A 27,574-nucleotide genomic window follows, 5' to 3' on the forward strand; every position below is an offset into this window, starting at 1 on the left:
AGGAGAGGATGGCAGTTACAGGTAATAAAAAGACAAGTTATGCAGGTCTTCTGCCAGAAAATCTGACACTACACACCATACTTTCTGCTGCACTACTTACTGCACTCGAACTGGACGTGAAACATCAGGTGCAGAATTATCCAATATGGGTATAATACACAGTAACTAGGGACACTAGGATGGATACAACATGAATTTCATATCCTATTTATTAAGTTTCATCTCGCTGGTGTCTTGTCTTTGCCACAGGAAAAACAGGTTGTTCACAGATATAACCTAATCCTGATACAGTGTATTTTCACATTATTTCATCTTCTCCTGGATTACACTTAAAGCCACCGTTGAGGTTTGTGTGTGTGCGCGCTTGTGAGACAGTGTGGACATGCTTGTTTGTACATGCATACATGATAAGACACCCAGAACTCTCCAAACAGTTCTCCAAACTTCCCAGTTTTGTACTTTAATCTTCCAGAAATTCCAAATCTTCAAAGGATTTTTCAGCAGTTTTGGTATTTATTTTGGTAAGTCTGGTAGTGGCACTACATGCTGTCTCCAAGCCTGCTGAAAGACTGTCTCTGTGAAACACCAGTTTGGTTTTCACATGAATTTGGCTTCCCTCTATGTGTTCCTCTGTGGCTACTCCTCACTTCCTAGGAACTTAAGCTGTACAGTCTGATCCTGCTTAAATGGTTAGATCATCTGCAGAAGTACTGCAGTGAGACTCTGAAAGAGCAGGAAGAAATACTGTTCCTGCTTTGTCTTATAGGGCCTGGATTTAAAATCTAAAGAGGGATACTCAGCTTATATAGTGTGGTAAAGCACAGTAATCACCACCGCTGACTAAAACTGCCTCATTTTTCAGTAGGAAATTTTCCAGTATCATCATATCATAGCAGAGCTATACAGATACAGTAGCCATACTGATAGATGGGCCAATATCAAGCCGGATTGATGGTTGATGCAGTGGCTCAAGGGAAGTCCTGGCTGGTTTCAGACTCTTGCTTAGATATAATAGATAGTCGTCTGAAAGACGTCTAAATTCATTTGTTGCATAAAGCAGTTAAGTTCTTGACCATCTTAAGTAGGACTATGACACAGTGAATTCTGGGTAAATTCAGACTTTTTTCAAAATAAAGCAAATGACTGACCAAGTGATCCAACCTCTCAGCTCTGTTTACCCCAGCAGAAAAACATGTGTCTTTTGGAGGAATTCAACAGTCACAAGGACATTTTATTTTAAAAGTTTAGCAAAGAGTGTAACGATACAAGAAAAAAAACTTGGCAGTGACAGTAAACATTGTTAATCCTAGTGTTGAGAGGAGCATCAAAACAAGACACAAGACACAAAGAAATCATTACTCTCTCCATAGAAATATAAGCAAACCACAAATTATGAGCCATGTTTTCCTCTTAGTTTTTGTTGCTGGGTGCAACTGATTAGTTGATGTCACTGATTGTAACCATGGAAACATGGGTCTTAAGCCTGTGTCAGCCTGGGGGTAATGTGTCTAATTTTTTTGGCTTACAGTTAGTCAGTCTTTATTTTTTGTTAAGCTGCAATAGACTAATCTATAAGCAAAATCAAGATAGTCTAACACTAAAGATTAGTCTAAAATATCTTTGTGAAACCAGTCCCTGTTTTGATTTGTATTTCAACATGGAATTTCAGTCATTCATAGCCCCAACGCATCAAGACTGATGCATAGTAGGTGACTGGGCCATATCAAATTTTAATTACATCACCAAAAAGTTTATGTTTGTTCTGAATTCCTTCATTGACTTTGTGATATGATTGGAGAAGTAGAGAAAAAAGTCCAAGCAAGGAGGAGGTCAGGGTGGATAGACACGTTTAAACACAGGAATTTTATCCAGGAGACTGAGCTTCATACCCTGTGTGAAACCAAAAGTTTAAAGTTACTCAAATGTCGTTACATACAAGACTTTGGTCATATTACTTCCAACATGACTCATGTCACTTACATTAGGATCCGGTTCGTCACTGGTCATATATGTTGTTTTGCGACCAACAATTGACCAACACGTTTAGGACGAGGACATGTTGGACACAGAGCAGGGGTCACAGAGAACTTGCCTCATGTTGTCCTCACTATCAACTATGGTTCCCGGCATCAAAAGTTTGTGAGAGATAGCCAGTGGTGGGGAAGGTGCTGACATTTAGCAATTAGTATCAGTTGCTGGTTATTTCTCCCAAAATGTATTGAATTACTTTACTAATTACTGCATCTGCTTACTAGGGAAAGTAACTTTTGCAGTACTTTTAAATGTTCCCTTCATTTCTCTTATTAATGCACACATAACTATATTATTTTACAGTAGATAGATTTTATTTTAGTGACAATTTTTATCTATCATTGCACCCATTATCACTGAAAAGAGTTACTAATACCCCCAACCACCACAGGATAGTAACAGCAAGGTGTTATTAGTAACAACTGAATTTAGTTAGTCAAGCTACACCTAAAAAGACAATGTACAAGGTCAAGGTCTACAATGTGCAAGTAGACATCTTTTGAATTTTTTGAGGACATTTCAGGTATTTATTTTTTTATTTTAGACCACTAGCTGTTCCCTTCTATTTTCAGCCTTTGTGCTAAATAGCTCTGTACTACTACTGTAATATATATGAAACTTCTCTCAAATAACAGTACTGGCCCAGGAAACACAGTCATCAGTTCACCATTCACCCCAAAAGACTAAGACTTGGCTGTTTCTACAACATGTAACTAAGACATCTGTGGAGTTGTCTGAAGACATTTTAGCTATCAGTTTTCTTTTAAAATTCTAATTCTAATTCTAGCTAGCAGTTCCCCTGCTCTTAGCCTTTGTGCTAAGCTAAGCTAATTGCCCAGGGTACCTCTGTAGAATACTGAACACACTGATATTTATACAAATCCTGATTCATTCATCAATAAAATAAAATTGCAAACAGCTTCTTTTCCCCAAAACATGTTATCTTTGAAAAGTCATGCTTCTTTAGATTTAGACAGCAAATTAAGTGAAATTAATATATTTACTGAGTTAGAATGCAGTCAGTTATACTACAATTGTTATCTAATCACCTCCCTGTAATGGATCACATATTGGATCTTTATGTATGAGAGGACAAAATGTCTTCATCTACATCTCTCCAATACACTGATGTACTGCCACAGAAAAACAGAGGAAGCTGGCAGACTGCCAGAGGAAGATAACAGAAAGAAATCATTTGTATTTGGCGATTCTGCAATAATCCTGAGCCCCGCTTCACCATTATTACAGTATCTGACATTTTGCATCTAATATAGAAGTCAAGCGGGGATATGGAGATGAATGGTTTTAAACTGTGTAAATTGATTAAGAGGAACGTGCAGGCCTGACTAATGGTTTACCTGTTGGACTCCACAGGGAAAACAGATCATGACCCATTTAGAAAACAAAGGCTGTGCTTTTCACAGTTCAGGTGTATCCTTTGGGGAAATATAATGTGGTATTTACAGATTCAACAAAACAGACTTTTCACGCCTAATCTGTTGCTCTTGTCTTGATGAAAAATTGAGGGCATTTCCGGGGAAAAGGGCCCTGTTTCCTAAAAAAAGAGTTGGTGCTTCATCAAAAGTTTAGCCATTGACTTGCCTGTAGGAAGGGAGCATCCATCATCAATTCAGTCCAAGTTTCTAATTACAAAGTGTTGTTTTTAATCCAACCAAGTTGCAAATACAGCGCTTTATGGTTTTCTTTTGTTTGAAAATGTAAGGAAACATAGTCCCACCGCTTTCTGAACAATGCAGCCTGTAGGACACTGATCCTACAAGTAGAGCGAGTGCGTAGCCATGTGTGACTTGACATGTGAGGCCGTGATCATTGATATGTATGCATGCAGACCATATAACACATATTTAGTTTACATCAAAGTAGCAGGGCAGAACTTCATACAAATGTAGTTTGAGCTACCACAGGTGGGTCCAAGTCATTGTTTTGCAAGTCCCAAGCAAAACTGGACGAGCTCCAAGTTAAGTTACACGTCCTAAACATTCAGTTTCAAGCCCTAAACAAGTCATAATGTGCTCTTCACCAAATGTAATGTCATTTTACCTATTTTTCTACCTCCTACTGTTTACAAGTGATGGGTGAGTGTTACTTTTTACTCAGTTTAAGAGATAAAGTTGTTGTGGTGTTTTAGTGTGTTGTCATGGTTGTATCTGGTTGGTTTTGTGAGTTTGTGCAGTAGATGATGATAATGTGTTTCAGTGTTGATGATGCATGCTGACAATGTCTGACACCACTTTTTATATATTAAGCATATTAAGTGAACTCAATATTCTGGCTGGATTAGCCGTGGTCAGATATTTGGCATGTAGGCCTCACTTAGATGTTTCAGTTTTGTTGTTGAACTGAAGGCAGTGCACAGGTAATATTGTGGCTTTATGTCATCGGTTGAAGTTGCAGAGAAACAGGTGAACACTGCTACATTAACCATGGAAGTATGTTTTTGTGTCATGTGATGTGTGTGTGCAATCTGGTTGTTGAGTGACAAATGATCTGATGGAAGTTGGAAGTTGTGTGTGTTGTTGCAATTTGTTTTTTTTTTTTTTTAATCACTGTGTAGTTTTTGTACACAAACTAAATTCTATATAATTTGGTATCATTTTTTCCAACTGGAGCTCAGCAAAGTAAAGTTAGTTCCTCATGGTTCTATCCTGCAATGTGATCAGATGCTGGCTGATTGGTTCAAACAAAGTGGATCTGAAGAATTCACTGTCAGCTGTTTGAGAATGAATAGTGTTAATGTTAGCTGATTCAATAAGTGAAGGGAAATGACTTGATTCATGGATTCACATTTAAATTAATTTTAATTGTTTGGGAACTTCTTGGGAAGGTAACAAGCATTTTCACGTCCAACTGGAGTCACAAGTCACTGGTATTAAAGTCCAAGTCAAGTTCCAGGTCTTTTTTGATTTTTGTCAAGTTGAGTCTAAAGTCATCAAATTTGTGATTAGAGGTCATGAAGTCCTGTTACTGAAGTCCACACCTCTGCTTTATACACAATGATAAAAGATAAAGTGAACCACAAAGCAGCAGCATTATGCTGTGTTTGAATGCAGTGAAGTACTACATTTACTCCAGTACTGAGGTACTTGTTTTTTACTTTGTCTGTAAAAATAGAAAAACAGTACTACAGGACTTTCACTCAGGAGACCAGGGTTTGTGTCCTGTGTAAAATCAAATGTCAACATTGACTTATTTAAACGTAGTACGTAAGTTAACTTACTTAACTTCCATCACATACTTTATATAAATAACATACTTATTTGAATTTACACCACAATCTTTTTCCAAAACCTCATCATCACCAAATCAGGTAGTTTTACAAAACCAAACTTGTCAAATGCTCTGGACTACATAACTTAAAATGCATAGACATGACACTTAACCCTCTAGACCCCACAGTGGCCCAGAGCAATCGTTTGATATTTCACTATAGTACCCAGGACCACCCGTCATTTGAAAATCATCCCCAGTGTATTAAAATATGGCAAAAAGTCTTTAACTTTGTGTTGGAAATACTCATATTCATCATAATGTTGAGATCTGTGTTTTTTTTTCTCCTACCAAGACCTCACAGCTCTCACTGCCACAGACAGACGCTGTTGTTGGGGGAGAAGTACAAGATAGAGTTGGTAGGGATGACTGACCGGGTTGCGACTTGTTCGCATATAAATTCATCGATTTTTCTCATGTAAGTTAACAAAAACACTACCTGCTGCCATGTTACTACTGTTTGTTCTTGTAACATAGCTGTGTGGGGTCTGTGCGGGACATTCTCTTTTATTTTGAAAGCCTGATGTTATCAGTGGTGGACAAAGTACTCAACCCCAGTACTTGAGTCAAAGTATAGATACTCCGGGTCAAATATTACAAATGAAAGTTGCTCAGTCAAAATTTTGAGTTGAGTTAAAGTACTATAGTACTTAGTTTTAAAAATACTTAAGTATTCAAAAGTACAAATTACAAAGTACATTTTCTAATATCAATACATGCTGTATTGTTTTCATGATGCATTTACAGAAGCTTGTAACTCTCTGAAACCATCTAATGATGCACTGACCTGCTTGTAGAACCTCTCTGCTACACAAAGTCTATAGAAACACCTATAAAAACTTTAACATTGAAATACAATCAAAAACAAAAAGGACAGCTATTGTCATTTTCTGATGTATCTGTATTAAAATCACTGCATAAAAGCAGATTGAAGATGACTGTAAGAAGTTCTCCAAGTCTGTTAAATAACTGAGATTTCTTTCTGTCCTCAGAGGCAGTATATATACATGAATGATGCTGTATTTTTCACCCCAATAAAAACAATCCAACTTTAAAAACTACCTGGAATAATTAATAATTATAATAACATCTTGAGATTTAATTTTGTCTTTCTCCTGTCATCACCATTACCACTTTTTGTTTGAATGAAAGAGGGAAAGTTTGCTTGTGCTTGTTAGTGCGCCTGGACGTATTTCTGTTTTACATCAGTCCCATTTGAGGAACACAGCATGTGACCAATTGCATTTTAGAAAAGAAAAAACAGCAACAGCTGACTTCAACGATGTGCTCAGTCAAAAAGTAACAACAACCTTCCTGGAAATGTAGTGGAGTCAAAAGTACAATATTTGTCTTTGAAATGTAGTGGAGTGAAAGTCAGAAGTGTCCAAAAAAAACAAATACTCAAGTAAAGTACAGATACTCAAAAAATGTACTTAAGTACAGTACTCAAGTAAATGTACTTCGTTACTGTCCACCACTGGATGTTATCTAGTGAAGGATCTGTTGTTGTCAGACTCTGAATGTTGACTCAGGAAGCAAACAGAGAGAAATGTTGTGGTTCACATTTGTTATAAAATTGACCTGAAGGTACTTTCTCTTTTAGGCAGACTGAGATTCATTCCATTACAGCTATTTACAGCAGTTTTAGTGCTGCCTGTTGTTTGGTCTGGTGTTTTTTGAAATATGTTGAATCAGATTGGTCTTAAAAGCAAAAAAAAAAAAAAAAGCCACATATTTGGTATCAAATTAAAGAGGAAATCAAGTGAAGACAACTTGTGATTGTCAGTTTATTTCTGTTTTTGAGAGGGAGCTTGTGTTTTTTAGGAAAATTCTCATTGAAGAGGTGTACTACTGATACCCCGTCCCATCAGATCCATGTTGGTAAGAAGAAAATTAAAGGATAGAGTCATCTTTCTTTAACCTTAAACATATTGGTTCTTCATGAAAACAAGGCCAAAACAGAGCTAAAACAACAACAAATACATCATTATCATAACATGTTTCTAACTGCACTGTGTTTATATCAGTAAGAGCCTTCAAATCCCAGACATCACTGCCTCGCACTCCCACAGCGCAGCTATCTCCCATCACATTCACTGTGTGCAGCATGGAGGATGATGAGGAGCTTTCTGATTCGGCAAACAGCAGAACTTTGCCTGGATTTTCCCTTTAATGTTGTGTGTAATCCTGAGTAAAAAAGCAACCCGGGCTCTATGTGTCAGATGTCAACAAAATAATCTGAAAATCAAACACCGTCTCCCGTCTTAATCTTCTCTCCGCTTTCATCATTAGGAGGGTAAACATCATATTTTCAGCACAACGCACTTGCATCCCTCTGAAGCCCCTCTTGATCGACAATTCAGGATAAACGACGATGGCAGAGGTAATTAAGAACTGCCTGAGTGACAGTGAGAAGGGCATCCAAACAGCCAGGAAAATGACTAAATAATAAGCAGTGCTGTTACATCATCAGATGTTATCTGCTGGGAGAAAGTCGTCAATCACCACACTGATCAAAAACTGTAAAAAAAAAAAAAAAAAAAAAATATTGAGATTACTTTAATTTACTGCAGCACTGCAGTAGATTTTTGAGTTTTGAGCCCAAATCAAAGAACTTTTCTTTTTTAGATGAGCTTTAGAAACAGTTTTTTTTAATTGGTCACAGTGTGCTGCAAATTTGATTTCTTTTTTATTAGTCCCTGAAACATTAAAGTTTTAACGGAAAATATTAAAATTTGAACATTTACTTGAACTTTGATGAATTCTCTCAATATTTTTAAAATACAATTTTTTCTAAAGTTTCTTAGTTTCTTAAATTCAAAGCTTTATAGTTTATCTAAAGAAAAAAGTAAATTATCTCAACAAAAGGTCAGTAGTTGGAAAAATGTACAAATTTGAATTGGGCTCAACTCACAAATTATTGCACTACGTCACTTTGAAATTTTGAAAGTTTTCTCAACTTTTTCGTCTTTACACTGAACTCATATATTGTATGTGGGAAAAAACCACAATATTTTACAAGAAGAAGTCATGTTTTTCATACCTGAGCAATACTGAATCTAAACGAGTGTTAAATACTGTACATCATGGCATTTTGCTGTATAAATTGGTTCTAGTGAAGCAACCACCCTGTAGAGAAAACAGTTGAGACAACTTAAAATTTCAAGGCAGCACACTGCACTCTGAAGTTTTTAAAACGTTTTACTGACCTATAATCTTTAGTTGAGATAACTTACTTTTCTTCTTCTAGATACACTTGAATCTTGGAGTTTTAGAAACTAAAAAAACTGAACCTGATTTGTCTGTTTTTTTCAGTGACTGAAAAATTGCCTACCACTTATAAGACTATATTATAGTTTTAATTGAACATTTACTCTGACGTTAATGAATGTATTCAGCATTTTTTTAAACACAAAGTTTTGAATTTCTAAAATTTAAAGCTTTAAGTTTATCCAAAGAAAAAAGTAAATTATCTCAACAAAAGATCAGTGGTTGGTAAAACTTTTTCAGAACTTAAGAATTTGAGTTGGGCTTAAAATTCAAAAATCTAGCTAGGGGTGGTATATGGTGGGACGCCTGTGTGTGTGTGTGTGTGTGTGTGTGTGTGTGTGTGTGTGTGTGTGTGTGTGCACTTGCAAATTGCAACATGAGGGTAGAGAAGCAGAAGTATGACGGGGGTTAAGGGATGGCCTTATTAAAATCAGGACACAATTAAGTAGGGAATAAAAGTTAGTGACAGTCAGTAAGTGAGAGTACAATGGTAAAAAGAAAAATCAGAAATGATATTAATTAATAAAACAAACTAACAAATAAGCAAAAAAAATGAAGGGAATGATAATAAAACAACCTTTTCCTAATCTAATGGTTTTCTTGCCTCAATCTAACCAAGCCGCAACCATCACCTGAAATGTTTTCTCAGCAAGCTTTATTTTGAAAGTCTTTATTTCTAATTTGACGATGGAATGTGAATACTTTTCACGTCTCTGCAAAGCGAAACGTGACACTGTCCGGCGTGTCTGTCTGTCACATGATGGATAGATAGATTCATGGGACAAACTGTTGTGTGATGAGTGAACGTCTGACCCCACACCCTCTTACATAAAGGACACTCTACCTCCGGCACTGAATGTTGGCGTCGAGCATAAATCATGAGGTGCAGAATTGTCCAGAATGCTCATAATCCACATGGATACTGAGCTGAATTTTTGTCTGTGGCTTTGGTTGGAAGCCATTTTGACTAAATCTCATATTGATGAAGTGTTGCAGCTGCAGTCAGATTCATCACATGTCTGTATATTAGAGTATCCCAGGATGCTCTGGGCTGACTGAGCGTGGCCTGGCTGCCTCGGATTCATGGGGTCCTTTTTACGTCCGGGCCCATGGCACCTTCCTGCATTAAGTATTTAAGGAGGCAGTAAAATATGGCTCCCCGCGCTACGGTCCGCAATCCCCAAGGTGGATGATCAGTTTCACCGGCTGGCAAATGCCTCCGTGGGAAAGGTTGATGGATTTGGCAGATACAATGGTTTCTTCAAAGACACAGTGGAGCAGAATGAGTGATGGTGCTGCTGCCATTAGCTCGCCGCTTGCTGAGAGGAGCTCGGCTCATTTTTTTTTCCAGCTCTGCAGAGACTCCACCACAGACACGAAGCACTACATGGAAATCTTATTCCACGATGTAGATTCAATAATAATCAAAAGCAGAACCACAGTGGAAATAAGTAAAGTGTTTGTATCCTGTCACTTTTAATTACATGCGGAGCCTCTTGTTTGTGTTATTACCGTGCTATGCTTAGCTCATTCGTTTAATTTAATTTAATTCTTTTTTTATTCCTTGCACGGTACATTAAATCAGATGTCAGAAAATAGCACGTTGAACCTAAGACGAAAGGTGCAAAAATTGCTATTAAAAAAGTAAACAAAGCAGCAAAACACAGTTTAACTTCATAGATTAATACAATTCAACATGATCTGATTAAAAAGTGACACATTTAAGATACTTTTTCTGAAGTTTGACAGTAGTGAGTTGAACTTCAAAATGAAATGAAAGTAAACTTTGAGTTCAAAATGAAACAAACAAAAACTGTTTGCTAAAGTTTTAAATCAAAGGCATGCTAAGTCGTATTTTCCCAATTAAAACAAATGATGAGATAATGTGTAGACTCAAAAATAATCCCTCTCAAACACTTATCTCCCATTGATACTGTCTGTATCAACCTGATCTCATCCCTACCTGTCAAAAACATTTGTCCCACCATGTCGGGATCTCATAGTGATACACAAGGTACCCTTTAGTGGCTGTATGAAACCTTTCTGCCAGAAAGCCTTTTTAACACATGGTTAACATTGTGAAACTGATGCAAAGAGTGCCCTGGAGTTTTTGTCTTCTTTTTCCGTGAACACTACATACTGTTAGTAGGGATGTAACCATACAGTCAACTCACGATTTGATACGATTTTCAATACTGGCTTCACGATATGATGTTTTGTTTTGTTTTTTAACAGAATGAGCTTGCAGACAAATTATGACTGAAAAATATTCCTGAAATTATTTCCCAGACAAAAAAAACACAACATGTCTGAGGTAGGGTGTGGCTGCAAAACAAACTGCAATGAATGTATCTTTATATGTATATATATATATATATAAACTACAACATAAAAAAGTGCAACTGAAATAATATTTTGTCTTAAATGACAAAAAATAGATAAAAACTGGATTTTAAAAAAAAAATCCCACATCAATATAACTAAATGAATAATACAAATAATTTAAATCTCTTCAATTAAACAGACTAAGTCTTGCATGTGTTCCTAGTTTGTAAATCTGCTTGTCAGTGTGGATTGTCTTTTTAACAGTTTCTTTGCTCAGGCGGTGTTGACTTGAGCTTCTCACTGTGTTTCCAGGTGACTTGCTGCATCGTGTTGGTTGTGTTACTTGTGTAGGTCATCACCCTCTTGTATTATTTGCACGCAGCCTGAGTCTTGTCTGTGATCTTCTCACCCTCTTCATTTTTGAAGGCAGGGGTCTCTATCTTACGCTGATCTAAAGCACAAGTGGAAAGTACAAGGCACAGTGGATTTAATTTATTCAAGGTGTGTCCAAATCCACTTTTGCCGTCTTGCGCCAGAGGTGCAGGGGTATCTTGCCCTGTCCTGCCCCTTGCACCACCAGCACACAGCGGGATACACCTATCAGATGTGCCGTCATTAATTCACCGGCGAGTTTAGGCCGACATGCAATAAGACGACTAGAAAGTCAGCTTCCATCACCTTTAAGAAGCAGGTACACCAGGAGCGAACGATGGCAGGATAACGGCGAATTTACCAGGACGAAACAGAGAGAAAAGATTTTCAAAGCGAGGAGACAGATCTCCTGGTTCGAACAGCACGAGACCGTCCCACTAACACCACTGTGGGTGTAGGAAACAGAATTTGAAAGTGTTTCTGAAGTTTGAAGTGCGCAAAATTACATCCAACCAGCTCTTTCAGAGGCACACATACCTTTTTCTCTCCGGGTCTCATGAAGTCTTACGCTCTCTGCTCTTTAAAAATGGCACCGCGATTCATTTTTCATCTCAACAGATTCCAGTAATCACACATTTGTATCGATTTTTAACTGTCTCACGATGCATCATTACATCCCTAAATGTTAGTGATGATGCTTATGTGGTAGTACTCACATACAGCTGCATCTGTCTGTAATAATACTACAGTACTGCTCTTTTTGCACTTGTGGTTAGATGCTAACTGGCTTTGTACTTTACACATTGACAATAAAGTTGAAACTAATCTAATCTAAAATATACATCATGACCAGATACTATATTAATGAAAAATAAATACAGGTAGCATAGGAAACTCGTAAGTAGCAGGATTGATACAGGTCATGATCATACAGGATTGATAACTGCGATATGTATTTAAACACAAATTATCACACTTTATTTTACTGTAAGACATAACAAGCTGTACTTTTTTTAAAATCAAATTAGACCTATACTAGAAATAATATTTTCTTTATTAAGTCTGTGGTTCAGGGGACCGGCTTGTTGCTCTGCAGCTGAGGTGCCAGGCTCTTCAACACTGTAAAACAAATAAACTAAATAAAAAATAGGAGATCATAAATATCAAACCAGTAAGTGTTTTTACATTAACATCTCATATCACTGTAACCTGCAGCTTACAGAGCAATCGCTTGCCCAGTCCCCCCAAAATGCAAAACGTTCTGTACTTTACCTGAGAACAACAGCTCCCCACCCCCTGTCTCTGTGTGTGTGTGTGTGTGTGTGTGTGTGTGTGTGCATGTTTTTTTCCTTCTGGATATCTGCACAAATAAGCACCAAATATACAAGTAAGTAGAAAAGTGCCCATGTGCATATTTTAATTTCTTCATATTCATTTCATCTCATATATACTGAGAGTAAATATAGAGCACCAACTCTTCAGCTGGATCAAGTCCCTCTTGTAAAGCCAACTCATCATCTGTGAGGACGTCGTCTGCCCCTCGCTCCTCTTCATCACCACTTGAAGATTAATTTCAAGTTTGTTTCTGTGGAAGTGAAGAAGATGCTGCTTTCGACAGTGCATGCTCTCCCTCTGTCCTGGTCGAAGTCGCTCTCTGAGAAGCAGATCAACACAGCTGACTTTTGTGTGACATCACTTCCGGTCCACGGTGACAAAGACAATGTGTAAAAATGTGGAATATTCCATGCGTCCTGGGCGCACGCCATCATTTTCTTGATGTACATGATTCTATTTTTACTTCAGGGTGCTTTGGTTAGAGAAGTATATAGTGCAGATCTACAGATGTGATGATATTTTCGGCCTCATGTTTGTCTACTGCGCACAACGTTTGGAGATGTAGAGTTGCCTGTTAAGCAAGTGTCATGTGACATGTATGGCCGCTCTGATTGGTGGACAGACACACAAAGCATTATGGGTTAGATGTGGCGGGGCTAACAGCAGGGCTAACAGCGGAGTTAAGGATGACATGGACTGAAAGCGTGAAAAAACTGATAAATAATCGCAAAAGATGCTCAATGTGGTTATGGATTTATTATACAAAGACCGATACTGAAGTTCAAGGCTGCTTATTTCTAGTTTTGTCTAATTTAATACAAAGTACAGCTTGTTTTGACATATAGGTGTACTGTAACATAAAGTACAACTGAAAAAAGATTTTAAAAATGCTATAAATATTCATATACAAAAGCTGCTCTTGCAGGAGTAGAACATGGTGGTGAATAAGGTGTGGGTGGCTGCAGGTTGTCCGCTCTGAACCTCAGATTGCTCCTGAAGGCTGTCCCATCTGTGTGTGTGTGTGTGTGTGTGTGTGTGTGTGTGTGGATGCATTAGATACTCCTTCTGATGAGCAGGTTGGCACCCTGCATGGCAGCTCCTGCCATCTCCGTATGAATGTGTGTGAATGAGATGAATGCTGGCATGTCGTGTAAAGCACGAGAAGTCTAGAAAGGTGCCGTATGAGCGCGGCCCATTTACCGTGTGGCTGAATGATCAGTGGGGAAAAGTGGGCAACTGCCCCAGGAGCATTAGAACCCCAGGGGCTGCACAAGCTCCAGGCCTGTTTTGTGTCAACTGGTTTGTGCCAGTTTTAGTGAATATGCAGCAGTAAGGCAGTAAGACAGCAGATAAAATAAGCCTTTCTAATACACAGTGTCTAAAATCACTTATATTGCATTGCATTGCTGACTGTTTCTTTTGCGTATCTTTTGAAATCATTTCATCATTTAACATCACAAATATTCATTAAATATCTTTTTTTCCCAAATATATTCACTTTGACAATACTATAATTTGATCATCAGCCATACATATACATACATATGTGCACCTCTGAACATGCAGAAATATGAACACAAAAATGTGCATGTACATATATGCATATCCCTCCATGCCCTCCCAGATTTGAAGTTGGGGGTGCAGCAACCCCCAAGTCTTGAGGCAGGAAAAATTGCAGTTGTAAAACAGCCATACACAAATGAATTTAATTGGTGTTTGACAGGAAAGGAGAATAAAGTCATAACATGTTGCTTTATCATTCTTAAGACTTAATTTACATGTGAGGTAGTGTGTGTTTTGTTGCTCTTGTGTGTTACCGGCTGAGCACACCGAGTACTTTCATTAATTGATTAACAAGCACAAAGCGCCATGAATTCAAACAGCTCTGATCATTAATGCACTTCATACAGTAACTTTTAGCTCTCCCATCTGAATGAGACACACAACATGATGTCTGCCAACGGCTTTGTGTGGAAATACTTATTACATATTAAACAATGGAGATGTAAATGTGCTGTGTGCGCTGCGCTGGAGGGTTAAAATGTGCTGGACTGGAGGTTTGCTGCTGCATTTGGAATGTCAGACAGAATTTCAGGTGAAAGACCGAAGCTTCAAGAACACTGGATTTATAGTTTATCCAAAACACATCTGGGTGAAATAGATCATGTGCTCCTCACCAATGTTCAACTCAAACCGGTGCCTATGCATTTATGTAATCAGGTTTAATAGGTGAGAAACAAAAACATGACAGAAGGAAAATGAAAAAGAAAAAAAAAACAAAAGGGAGGTGTGTGTGTGTGTGTGTGTGTGTGTGTGTGTGTGTGTGTGTGTGTGTGTGTGTGTGTGTGTGTGTGTTTGTGTGTGTGTGTGTGTGTGTGTACTTCTCCACTAAACCGTGCACACTACACTGACAATGTCTGTCTTTGTTCCCAAGATCTGCCTTTGTCTTTTTTTTATTATCTTATTTTGATATACTGTGTATATTTAATTTCATGAATTAATTATTGAATTCATTCAATTCATTAACAGCCTCATAACTCATCCACTTAGACCATCGTCTTTTGTGCTCAGTCTCTTCATTTCTGACTCTGTTAGTTATTCTCTCCGTTTCAGAAATCTCCCATATGGTTCATTTCCATTTTCTAAATGATGGACTTGCAGATTTTAGCAGCATCCTGGTGTTTGTTTTTCGTGGCTGTGGTTCTTATTATTCTATAGAGATACTGATCTGCTTCAGCTCAGATGGAGATATACATGGGGTTAAATGCCTTTTTTTTAAAAAATACTCATAATAGCTGTTATAACTGAATGCCAAAATAATTTTAATACAGGACATTCAGCATTTTACTTCCTTACTTTATGACAATATATATATATAATATATATAATATAATATATATATAAAATACATATATTTTTGTATTATTATATTGTGTTTACACACATGCATGTGTAATTTCTTCTTCTTCTTCTTCTTCTTCTTCTTCTTATTATTATTATTATTATTATTATTTCCATTCAACACATAACTTTCCCAGATGAATTATTAGAAATATTAAGAATATTTATATGTGCCATGTATTGATTTTGATTCAGTTTAGCATTTTAATAGTAACTGAAAAGTTGATCCCGGCGAGGCCTGATGGTGTCAAAATTGTGTCTGAAACAGACCCGAACCCGACCTTCATTAGCATATTTCAGCCTGAACCTGATTACAGCCTGACATTTTTCCCAACAAGTTTCCCTCTATGTACCAAATAGTACAAATTTTCAGTAATAGGGACAATACAGGCAGGGAGTCGGAAATGGCAATGACTAAATTGGAGAGAAAAATTAAAATAAATAAATATAGTACAACCTGGCATAAGCCTGTGAAATGTGTGAGAAATAAGGCCTGACTCGACCCAAACCCGTTGGGTTCTGTACATGGGTCAAAAATGACCCATGTATGGTATGTATGATTTTAAATAGAATAAAAATTTACTATAACAATTATAACAACTTGTTTAGCTGTTTAGAACAATGTTTCTCATCCAGGGGGTCGGGACCCCTGAGCGGGCCACGAGATCATATCCGGGGGTCACCAAACAGTTGTGGAGAATAAAGTAAAATACAAACTAACCTATAGCAACACACAGGAGGCAGTGGTCTGGTCATACTGAGCCAGGCCCACCCATTTGGAGCCCATGTGCAGCGCGGTGGCTTCATCCGGGTCACCCTCCACATACACTGTAAAAACAAAAAAGTTGAGAAAATGCAAAATTTCAAGACAACATATTGAAATAAATTGTTGAGTTTTGAGCCCAACTCAAATTCTGAAGTTTTGAAAAACTTTTACCAGTTACTAATCTGTTGTTGAGATAATTTACTTTTCCCTAAGCCTAACTTAAATATTTGAGTTTTAGTAACCCCCAAAATTAGATTTGAGTAAATGAATGACTCTTAAAATTGTATATAATATTTTCAACTGTCGTTTAGTTTTAAGGCATAGAATAATGACAAATGAAGTTTACCAGTTTTTGAAACACACTTTTGTTTCTGGCTAAAACTAAAGATTTAAAGATTTAACTTTATCTAAACAAGAAAAGAAAATTGTGTCAACTAAAGATTATAGGTTGGCAAAACATTTTAAAGTGAATTTCAAAAGTTAAGAGTTTGAATTGGGTGCAAAACTCAAAAATCTATTGCAGTATGTTGCCTTGAAATTTTGAGTTGTCTCAATTTTTTTTTCTTCCTTTAGTGTATATCTCTTGGTACCCAACTCTCTTTCTTCTGTAGGGAGGTGGAGGTTCAGTGCATCCTAGATTTAGGTTTCGGCACAAAAACTACGTGTTTAGGTTCAGGTTTGTTGCTGCCATGTGGGTGTAAATAGCCACAGGGCTATTCCATTGTGGTTGGAAACAGCCCTATTTGTTACTGACACCTGGGTGTTAATAACATGTGCCACAAAAAATAATGATTTGTGGTAATCATAAACAAGATATTTAATGAATACGTGTAATACTAAATGATAAAATGCATTTATTTCAAAGAAATAGCAAAGAATTGCTCAGCAATCCATGAAATCACATAGGAAGTCAATACAGGTCTTTTTAGACCCATGTTGTGCATTTGAGGGGTAGTGATTAAAAAAAAAGATTTTTATTAAAAAAGTAAGAAAGCAAAAATGAAAATAAAGGTTTATTATAATTAAAAACAAGTTATCTGAGGAATACATGGAATACTGAATGATGAAATCAATTTATTACAAAGATATAAACCCATGTTGTGCATCGAAGAGTCAAGATGGGTTTTATTTTATTACTTAATCTTAGTGCTTTGACCTCAAGAGACAAAATCTGGTTCTAGACCTTCATAAATTCAGGTTTATGCTTATATTTTGCTAGTATTGCATAGCTCCACACATGCACATTCTGCTAAAAAAAAAACCAAAAAAACGCCATGCCTTGTTTGCATTTCTTTTAACCAATCACAAACATCTAGGGTGGAGCAAAGCCCAGGATGCAGCGATGGTGCTGCTGCAAAATAATGTAGAAGGGGAACTTGTTTTGGTGGAACATTTGCATGTCTGGAGGTGAGCTCTGACATTAAACGTCAGCATTTTGCATCACTGCAAAAGAAAAGCTAACAGCTGTTAGGTTATTTATGCTTCTACCATAAGCATCCCAGGTGCTTATTTGCTGTTTTCAGGGTGTTTCCCAGAGACTTTGAAAATGTTGATAGTGGACGCCATGATGTTGCTTTAAGCAAGCAACCAGTGGTAGGACTTACCTGAGTCTGACTAATATGTTGCTAATAATTTTACCACAGCAAATCTGGGGCGAGGTAGCATCCCGTGCACATTGTACACAGAGTAGAGGAAATGTGGGGTTCATAGGAGCATGGCAGCTCATTTTGCCCTGGGGCCCTCCTGTAGGTTAGCACCCATGCAGGTAGCAGTGATACAGTCATAGCAGCAAAAACAAAAGTATATGAAAGCTTTGATTTGTGCAGCTCTCGTTTGAAATGATGCTAGTCTTGTTGTATTATGAGTAGGTACAAATATTACATACAAGCAACTGCCTCCATCTTTACTGACTTCAACAGCTTGCAGAGCAGCCTCTGATGGCGATCACACTGAATGCATTCTGTAATACCACGGAGTGATTTTTGGAAAAGTTCAACAGATTCACTTGGTTGGCAATAATGCAGTGGCATTTGGAGAAACTGAGTAGTTTATGTGTTGATATTCACCCTAATTACAAGTGCTGTGTGTTTGGTTTGATTCAAACTTAAAGTGGATTGAATGAGTTTTGTGAAAAAGCCTCTTTATCTGCAGCGGCACTGCCAGGTCTCTGCGGTGCAGGCCAGGCTGCCTGCAACACACACAAAGTCACTTTTTTACCACACAGCAGAAGTTCAGAGGTGATACTGAACAACAGCGAACTAAATATGTGAACAATTCAGATCAAATAATCGTTAAATTATTGGTACTGATAAACCATCCTGAATAATCTCCTGTAGATAGATTATACACATACATGCATTATACATAACATAGTGTGGTACAGTCAACATCTTTGCCTCTGGAAAAGAGAAGATGATTCATCTCTCCTGATAGATGTGGGTGCTTTTATCAGCTGGCAAACTCATTCTAAAATAAAGCCAAACCATCATATTACATAAATAAATTTGTAGGGTAACATTTTTGAAGGGGTGTGAATTACACTGTTATTACACTGTCATAACATGACATGACCCTATGAACTTGAAGGAATCTTTGTGAATGGTCTGCCAAGTTTATGAGAGTTCAAATTCATTCAAAGGACATTACATAGTTATGATGGTTTCATTGCAGCCAGCAGCACTTAAAACTAAATAGTTTCTTTAAATGTGATAATTAGGCCTGCTATGACATGTTCATGACAGGTTATGTTAGAAGATCAGAGAAGATCACATGTTACAGCAGCTTAAAGATCAAAAGTAGAAGCTGAAAAGGACTGAGCTGTAAAGAGAATATGAATGACATAAAAAACTACAATAAAATGTAAAAGGGAGAGTAAAAATATAAAATATGGATTAAAAGACTATACACACAAATGATATATGATATATACACCTTTCATTTATAAAAATATATGGATATATATGCAAATAATTGCAGGATAAATGCACAAATGGTGTGATACACACAGGTGTGTAGAATTATACCAGCAGAATTTACATAAATAATATTACCTTGTAAAAATATGATAATCACACAGAGATAAAGCATCAAAAAGTTAAGAGGGTGCACTGTAAAAACAAATAAGTAGATTTTCTAGTTTTGAACCCAACTTAAACTCTTTTCTGAAGAAAACTTTAAAAAGTTTTGCTGACTTATAATCATTAGTTGACATAATTTACTTTTCTTCTTTACAGAAACCTTAATCTTTGAGTTTTAGAAAAAAAATTGTCCACAAACGTCTATTTTCAACAATTCGTCTTTTTTCAGTGCCTGAAAAATTTAATTGTTTCAACTGAAATTATTAAAATTTTAACATTTACTTTCACTTCAATTAATTTACTCTTTTTGTTGGTTAAATCCAACGTTTATCCAATGATGAAAAGTAAATTATCTCAACAAAAGAGCAGTAATTTCTAAGACTTTTTCTAAACTTAAGAATTTGACTTGGGCTCAAAACTCAAAAATCTATTGCAGTTGCTTTGAAATTGAGTTTTCTCAACTTTTTCATTTTTGCAGTGTGGTTTCACAGTATGAAAAATATTATTACACAGAAAACTGATGATTTCACATAAGAGATGGAAAATAACTGTTTGTATATATACATAGTATACAGTAATATGTATATAATAATGCATATATTTTAGAATAGACATGATGTACAACCTGTGATGGTTAAAGTGTCAGCTTCACATTGAAAAGACATAATTGACCATAGGGCACTTAATGACGTAAGTCAAGTCAGTAACAGCACAACACATTCTTAAGAAGTCCTTCATGTTTATGTCAGGTGTCATGTCACGGGTATGATGGGGTCATGATAGTCTTATGCACACCTGTTCAAAGAAAGTGTTACCATAAATGTTTTATTTTCTTTACATTTTTGTAAATCAAGGTGCAGAGTTTGACGAGACACAAATGTGTCAGTTTGTCTAACGTGTGCCATCCACTCTGAACTGAGAGTGAGCTGCTGCTGTTGTGGTATATTTGAGAATGTGGGAGGAGCAGCTGTGGTGTGATATTGGGTTAGATTAGACACAATACAAGTGTATTGTGTAGCAGGTGTGTCAGTGGCTGATGGTAACCATTGTCCAGTCCCTCCAGGAAGTTGTCATGTTGCAATCGCAACGGTTCACACAAATTCAACTAATCCCCATGAATTCTTTGCGACCTTTAAACTTTGTCCCACGTCTGCAACTTTTCCACAGATTTGACCACTCATGGTTGCTTCCCGCTCCAACCAACAGATTTTGCTTCTTTGTAGAATAACCTACCTAGCACTTCTTCATCTACAAGAAAGCAGATTTTGTTTTTGTAGTTTTTGTGTCTTTTTTTTAAAGGTTCCTTAGAACACCCAGAACAGAATGCAGTTTTACTCTCCCTGGAACAATTGACCTTTGATTTTAATGAATTCTACCAAGAAGCAACTTTCTTTTGCAGTTTTCACTCGCTGCTGCAATTTCATTGCAAAAAATGCCTAAAAACACTGCAACATGCTTTGCATTTTCTTTAAGAAAAGCTGCTGTGAAAACAATCCCCAAAAGCCTTCTGAAATCCTGGAGGGACTGATTCCAAGTCACTTCTTTCATCCCTTTTAAAAGCTGGACTACAGGCATGCTAGCAGTCTTGTGAGGCTGTACTTCGAGCTAATTGTTGCTAATGCTAATGTTTCTCAGGTTTACCACATCTTCTATACAAAACTGTGACGTTATCCATAAGTTTCTGAAGAGTCATTGTGAAACTCAGTGTTGTGATGTCACCACCTTAGTTCCTGACTCGGTTAACGCCCTACTAATCCAAAAATGGGCAAAGAGGTGGAGTGTGGGTGAAGCTGAGGCAGACAAATAAAGCATTACCCATTCCCTCTAGGAAATTGTAGTGTTGTGATCACAACAGTTTACGCAAATTCAACCAATCCCTGTGAATTCTGTGCGACCACGCAATTTTGTCCAAAGTCTGCAACCTTTCCATGAATTTGAATATCCGTGGTTGCTTCCTGCGAGTTCCACCAATCACAACAGTCCCCTGTGCAAACATCATGTATATATGTACATATCAGTGATCTGGCTCAGTGGTTTGATTTCTTATTCACAATGTGTTTTCTTTTTTTTTTTTTTTTGCATTTATAATTTTTTTATTTTGTCATGGGAACTGAAAGGAACACATTTGTCACTGTTATTGACAGACGGTTCCTAAAAGATTTTGCTTCTTTGTAGAATGCCCCCCCGATGCATGTCTTCATTTACAAATAAAGCCGATTTTTATATTTTTTGTAACTGTGAGCCTTTCTGACATAAGGTTAGTCAGAACAGAGTGCAGTTTTGTTCTCCCTGGAATAACTTGCCTTCAATTTTAATGAATTATACCAAAAAATAGTAACTTTATTTTGAAATTTTCACTTGCCTTAAAGCATCGCAAACATCCATTGCAACTGTTTTTTAGAAAAGCTGCCATGAAATCTGGCATTTTTGGCCATAACAAAGAAAAAAAGGCCTGCAAAATTTTGGTGAGAATGATTACCCACCTGCCACTCAAGCTGCTAGCCTAATTATGCATAACTTTAAACCTTAATACAACTCAAACCTCGTATAGTTGTCATGAACGGGGAAAGTAGCTATAGAGACCAAAACTGTGTTCTGTACTGGGCTGTAAATATGTTTATTTATGCTGTAAAGTTCGACATTTTAATATGGAGGTCTATGGAGACTGACTAGCTTTTGAAACCAGCCTCTAGTGGCCATTCGAGGAATGGCAATTTTTGTCACTTCTGCGTTCAGCCCTAGAGGTTGCAGCTTGCTTTACCATGTTCACACAGTACAGCTGAGGATGATGGGAAAGTTATTAGTTTTGCAAAGTATTGGATAAATTAAAAATTCCAACTGACGGTACTGAACCTAAATCAAAGTTATTACAGGTCATCCTGAGGGACAAATGAATATGGATACCTTAGCCAAATTTAATGACAACCCATCCAACTTTTATCAAGATTTTTTCCCCCTTAGACCTGCTTCTTCTCTTTATCATGGACGCAGGGGAGCTATTCTGAAGTACACCATTTAATTAAGGTTCATAGGTAAACTTATTTCATGATCAGATCAGTTTTTTGGAGGTGAAGCTGTCTGTCATTAAAAGCCTGTCAGAGCCATAGACAGCCTCAGGAGGGGAGGGGAAGACTTTATTAGGCCTGTCTAAAAGCTCATGAAAAGCTTAAAGAAGGTCTTGATTGAAGATATTATGCCACACATGTGCTGGACCTTTGTATGCTCAAAACTCGAGGCGTTTGGGAGGCCTGATCACCTCTGTTCTTTGACCTGAACAGAATAACAGCCTCGAGGCTCCCTCTAATTTACATGTAAAACTCTTTAAAAAAAAGACAATGAGAGCCAGGATGTCAAGTCAAGGATTGATTTCATTGTTTTCGTTGCATAACATTTTCAACAACTGGTTCATCAAGAGCAGTTCATCAACATTGGATGCACTTAACAGGCAGTGATTCTCCCTTAAGGCAACGCCGCATCCAGCATCTTGTCAGCAGAGCTGAAGGAGGCGAACAAACCAGTGTAATCAGGACTGATCAGTAGCATCCCAGCAGTCAGAGGTCAACAAGAGTGATTTGTGTGGGAGAGTGCCTGTGTAAGGTCAGGACGTGCTTCTCTGCAAATCACCCTCTCGCTGGGCAGCAATGTGAGGCATGAAGTGGCTGGGAAATCACAGAATGGCCTATTGTAAATTGTGCTGAGCGGGAGATGTGGGGCCAGCATTGTGACACTATTATCTTTCCATCTGACATGAGATGTGCCACATTATTCATGGCGAATGAATAGATGGAGGATCCCAGAGGCATGGGTGAGTGGAGACGGGCAAACAAAACAATAGATGAGTATTTATGCAGCCGCTGTAGTGGAAGCGCTGCCTGGAGATTACTTACAAACTGATATATACCGTGCGTGATATGCCATCCCTTTAGGAATGATTAGACTGTGCACATTTGCAGATTTTCATAAAACGAACAGCGATTGTTAACATCTGTCCCTTCCCTGCTTTATTCTGCACAAACACACTCACAGATAGTATTCAGACGCCTCCGAAATCAGCCACAATTCATTGCAACTCTTTACACTGAATGTATAATAGTCTGGCCCTACTGGCAAACAGCTGCTTGGCTTGATTTCGATAAACACAGCTGATAAACGCGCCTCGCACACCATCCACTAATCACTGTAATAATGACAGAGCTCAGCTGAAAGGTTAGTAATGTGCGTGATGCACCTTTAGCTCGGTGGAGAGGCATGGACGAGTGCTGTGGCAGCTGGTGGGGCCTGTAGGGTCTGTTCGCTGGCCGGGGTGGGCGGGTCGATGCTCAGGAGCCAGACCCAATAGGGGTCTCTAATGGGGCCGGTATTGATCTGAGCATGGTGTTCACCCCATGGGTCTAATGGAAAAGAAGACTGCAGGAAAAAGCAAAAAGTGCTCTCCAGTCTCAATTTTGGATCACACGTTGGGGCAGAAGTGTTCACTTTGTCATGTCCTTCACTAGACAAAACTGTTCCCAAAGATGTTTTTATGAGTGTTTCTGCAACTATGAGCATTTTTAAGTCACCTGACACACCAGATGGTTTGTTAGACAGAACCATCTGGGAAGCCGTCCATAAAAACTGTTTGGAAAAGGATGGGCACTTTCAAAGAAACATTTGGTTGGATAAACCATCTGTCACATCTAACACAGGCTAACTTCAGCCAATCAGATCAATTCACCAAACCGAAGCCACAGTTCGCCAGAAGAAGAGCGAAAAACATCTTTTCAGTTGCTAAAAGACTTCAGTTCTTTTCTTTGGTGAAGAAATACTCTCCGATTCTGATATAACTGATGCTATCACAGTACCTACGCTAACCTCTTCAGGAGCTGCCATTGTTTGTTCGAGACGAGTCATTTCCATGGATGCTTTTCACTGTCAGTGCACCTAAAACCACACCCGTAGCACAAACAGACAACTTGGAGCCTGGCAAGATTTTCATGATTTAATGAATCCAGCTGCCTAGCAAGGTAAATTTTTGAGTCCCAGCAGTTATATTTTTACATTGTGAGGATTCACAAGATCACATGAGAATCCATCGACAAGTTATCCATTTGTGTCTGCATTGGTGTAGCCAATTAGCATACTTGGAGGGACTACTGGCAGCTTGTAGGTGTGGCAACCACAAGAAGTGAACGTGAGAAGCGTCCATGGAAGCAACTCGTCTCAAACAAACAATGGCAGCTCTTGATGAAGTTAGCGTAGATACTGACAACCTGGAGAGTATATCTTCATTGAAAGAAGAGCAGTTGGTTGAGGTTAGATAGACAGGTGGTTCATCCAATCACGTGCCAAGTGGTTTTTTGAAAGTGCCTGCCCTTTTTTCAAACAGTGTCTAAGGATGACGTCCCAGATGGTTCTGATAACTGCAGCATTGTAACTGCACTGGAGCCTAATTTCAGTTTTCAACATGTCATTACTGCTTTATTTTAGTTATTAATATGTTGTTGTTTTTTTATTTGCAGACATTTTAACACTTCAGTCGAGATGATTTACAAGTTAGCATTATAATATCTGACAAAAAACATATTTTCTTTTTTGTGTATGAACACAATTAACTTCTATGGTTACAATCCCAAATTTTTTCTTAGAGAAAATCATGATTTTTTAAAAATTCATTTCATTGTTTACGATGACGCACAAGGCATAATGATTATACATTCAAAAGTCTTCTAATTTTATAGAAATTCAAAAAGAAATGTATGAAATGAAAGTCCTGCTGCTAAGGACAAATGTAGAAGAACAAATGTTGAAAACCATAAAAAAAATATATGTTCCAGATTAAAATATTAATGGTGCAGTGGGTACCTATTTATGTTTATCATAGCCTCTGATGGTTAAAATTAAAATTCATAGAGGCTGATTTTTACAAATTTTGGAGAGTCAAAAATGCCCGTGGGTGGAGAAACACTCTCATTTGAGACAGTGAGAGGACTGTTGTAGCTCAGAGGTGAGCCAATGAACACCTGAGGAGGCTCACACTGGAAAACCAGGCTGCCCTTGAGTACTTCACTCCCCCTCTGAATAAGAGCTCACAGCCAGCAGCTATGATATATAGCCTACATGTCCCCTAATGACCTTGGTGTGGTATATTGAATGTAAACTAGGTTTCAGAGTATGTTTGCCCATAAAGTGCACTGCATGCTGCTAAAGGGGCATCGTCAGTCTTAAGGTTAGATAAACAGACAGCTTGCTTTGATTTGGGTCAGTCTCTGGTGTCAAAGATGCAGGTTAAATAAGGTACTGCTGCTGCTGTGTGATGCATATCAGCCCACTTTCAGTCCCTTAAAACCGGACAGTTCTGCACTTAACATCCAGTGAGAGCTAAGTAGAACTCTAGTGATGTCATTGTGAGATAAGATAGAAGACTAGTGACGTGACTGGGAGCTACATTGGAACTTTATTAATTTTGTTGTGCACTACAGCAGAACTCTAGTGATGGTATAGTGAGATAAGGTAGAACCCTATATGATATTGTGAGTAACAGTAGGAGTCTAGTGATATAATTGAGTCATAGCTACACTCTAGCAATGTCATTGAGACCAGCAGTACAAGAAAAATGATGACACTGTGAGTAGTGATGTCACTGACATCTATTCTTAGAGTTGGCCAAAGTCCACACATTCTTAACTCAAGTAGAAGTACAGTTACTTGTGTAAAAAAAAGTTGTACTGATTCAGCTTCTTCACCACACTGCAAGTTAAAGTTGTTCAAGTCAAGTTTCAACTTTTACGTTGTTTTCATATTTGTTGCATCTTTTATGTAATTTTGGTCTTGTTTTTTGTTTTCGGTCAGTTTGCCTGCTGCATGTATGATGTGACCATCGTGTAGAACTCGTGTGGGACAATAGAATGTCATGAACTCAGAGCTAACAGAAAGCTTCCAGTTCACGATGTTGTGAACACAACATGAGAGGGCGCAAGTGGGTTCATTTGAACACACCATGCATCACAGTACAACTGCAGTGATGTCATATTCTGCTTTCAAATGTAACACATGAACTTGTAATTAGTCGGGATGCACCGATCAACCAGCCAGAGCCCAGAAACGGACGGTTTTCAGCGTGACCGGCCCTGACCAGTGACTGGCCGGTCAGCATCACATATTCGATTCTGTGCCCGTCATATTCACACACGTGTTCTGCACGATGGTCACATTGTGCATGCAGCAGACAAACTGACCATGATGTCACACCCATCAACGTGCTGATCACAGCTACACACACTCAGACACATGCTTGCATGAAGTTGGTGTCAGCGACAGATTCCAAGAACAGGATAAAGAGAAGACAGATGGTCTGTTTGTCTCATGGCCAAGTTTTACTGCAGCAAACTGTTGCACCGCGTCTGTCTCCATTGTGATTACATCTACTTCCACAGGAGATCACATGAAATTGCGTCCCGTGAAATCCCGCGGGATCATGGAATCTTGAATTCACCCTATTCATAATCTTAATATAAAACTATAATAAGCCCTGGCTGTAACCTGGAGGACTTTGGAGAAAATTTAAATAGTATTTAATGAATATTTAATAGTCAGTGTTTTATTGTGAAAATCCAATTTAATTTTAATTTTACAAGAAAAGTTGCAAAAATGTTTGACCGCTGTCAGTTACAGTTTTTAGAAAGACTGAAAAACGGAATCAGCCGGAATTGACGATGTTCTGTTCGTTTGAAGGCAGCGATAGCTACAGTACGAGTCAAGTGATGTCATTCAAGGCAGTAGTGATGCCATTGAGACCTGCATAAGGCAAGGCAAGGCAAGGCAATTTTATTTATATAGCACCATTCATACACAAGGCAATTCAAGGTGCTTTACAGAACTTGAAAATGCATTAAATTAGAAACAATAAAAGAACATTAAAATTGCATTTGAGATAATTAAAAACAAAAGCTAAAAGCAGGACAATAAATACTTTAAAACATTACAGAAATGCATTTAAGAAAGAAGCAAACATAAAACAAAAGCGACAGCAGACAAATATAAAAACAATAGCTACAGATTATCCTAAAAATTTGTAACATATCCACTTCACTGGTAAGCCGCAGTAAACAGTAATGTTTTAAGACCTGATTTAAATAAGCCGACAGTTTCAGCTGACCTCAGGTGTTCTGGAAGTTTGTTCCACAGGTGGGGAGCACAGAAACTAAAGGCTGCTTCACCTTGTTTGGTTCTG

The sequence above is a fragment of the Lutjanus erythropterus genome, chromosome 15, assembly GCF_056507025.1.
Source record: "Lutjanus erythropterus isolate fLutEry1 chromosome 15, fLutEry1.hap2, whole genome shotgun sequence".
Lineage (NCBI taxonomy): Eukaryota > Metazoa > Chordata > Actinopteri > Lutjaniformes > Lutjanidae > Lutjanus > Lutjanus erythropterus.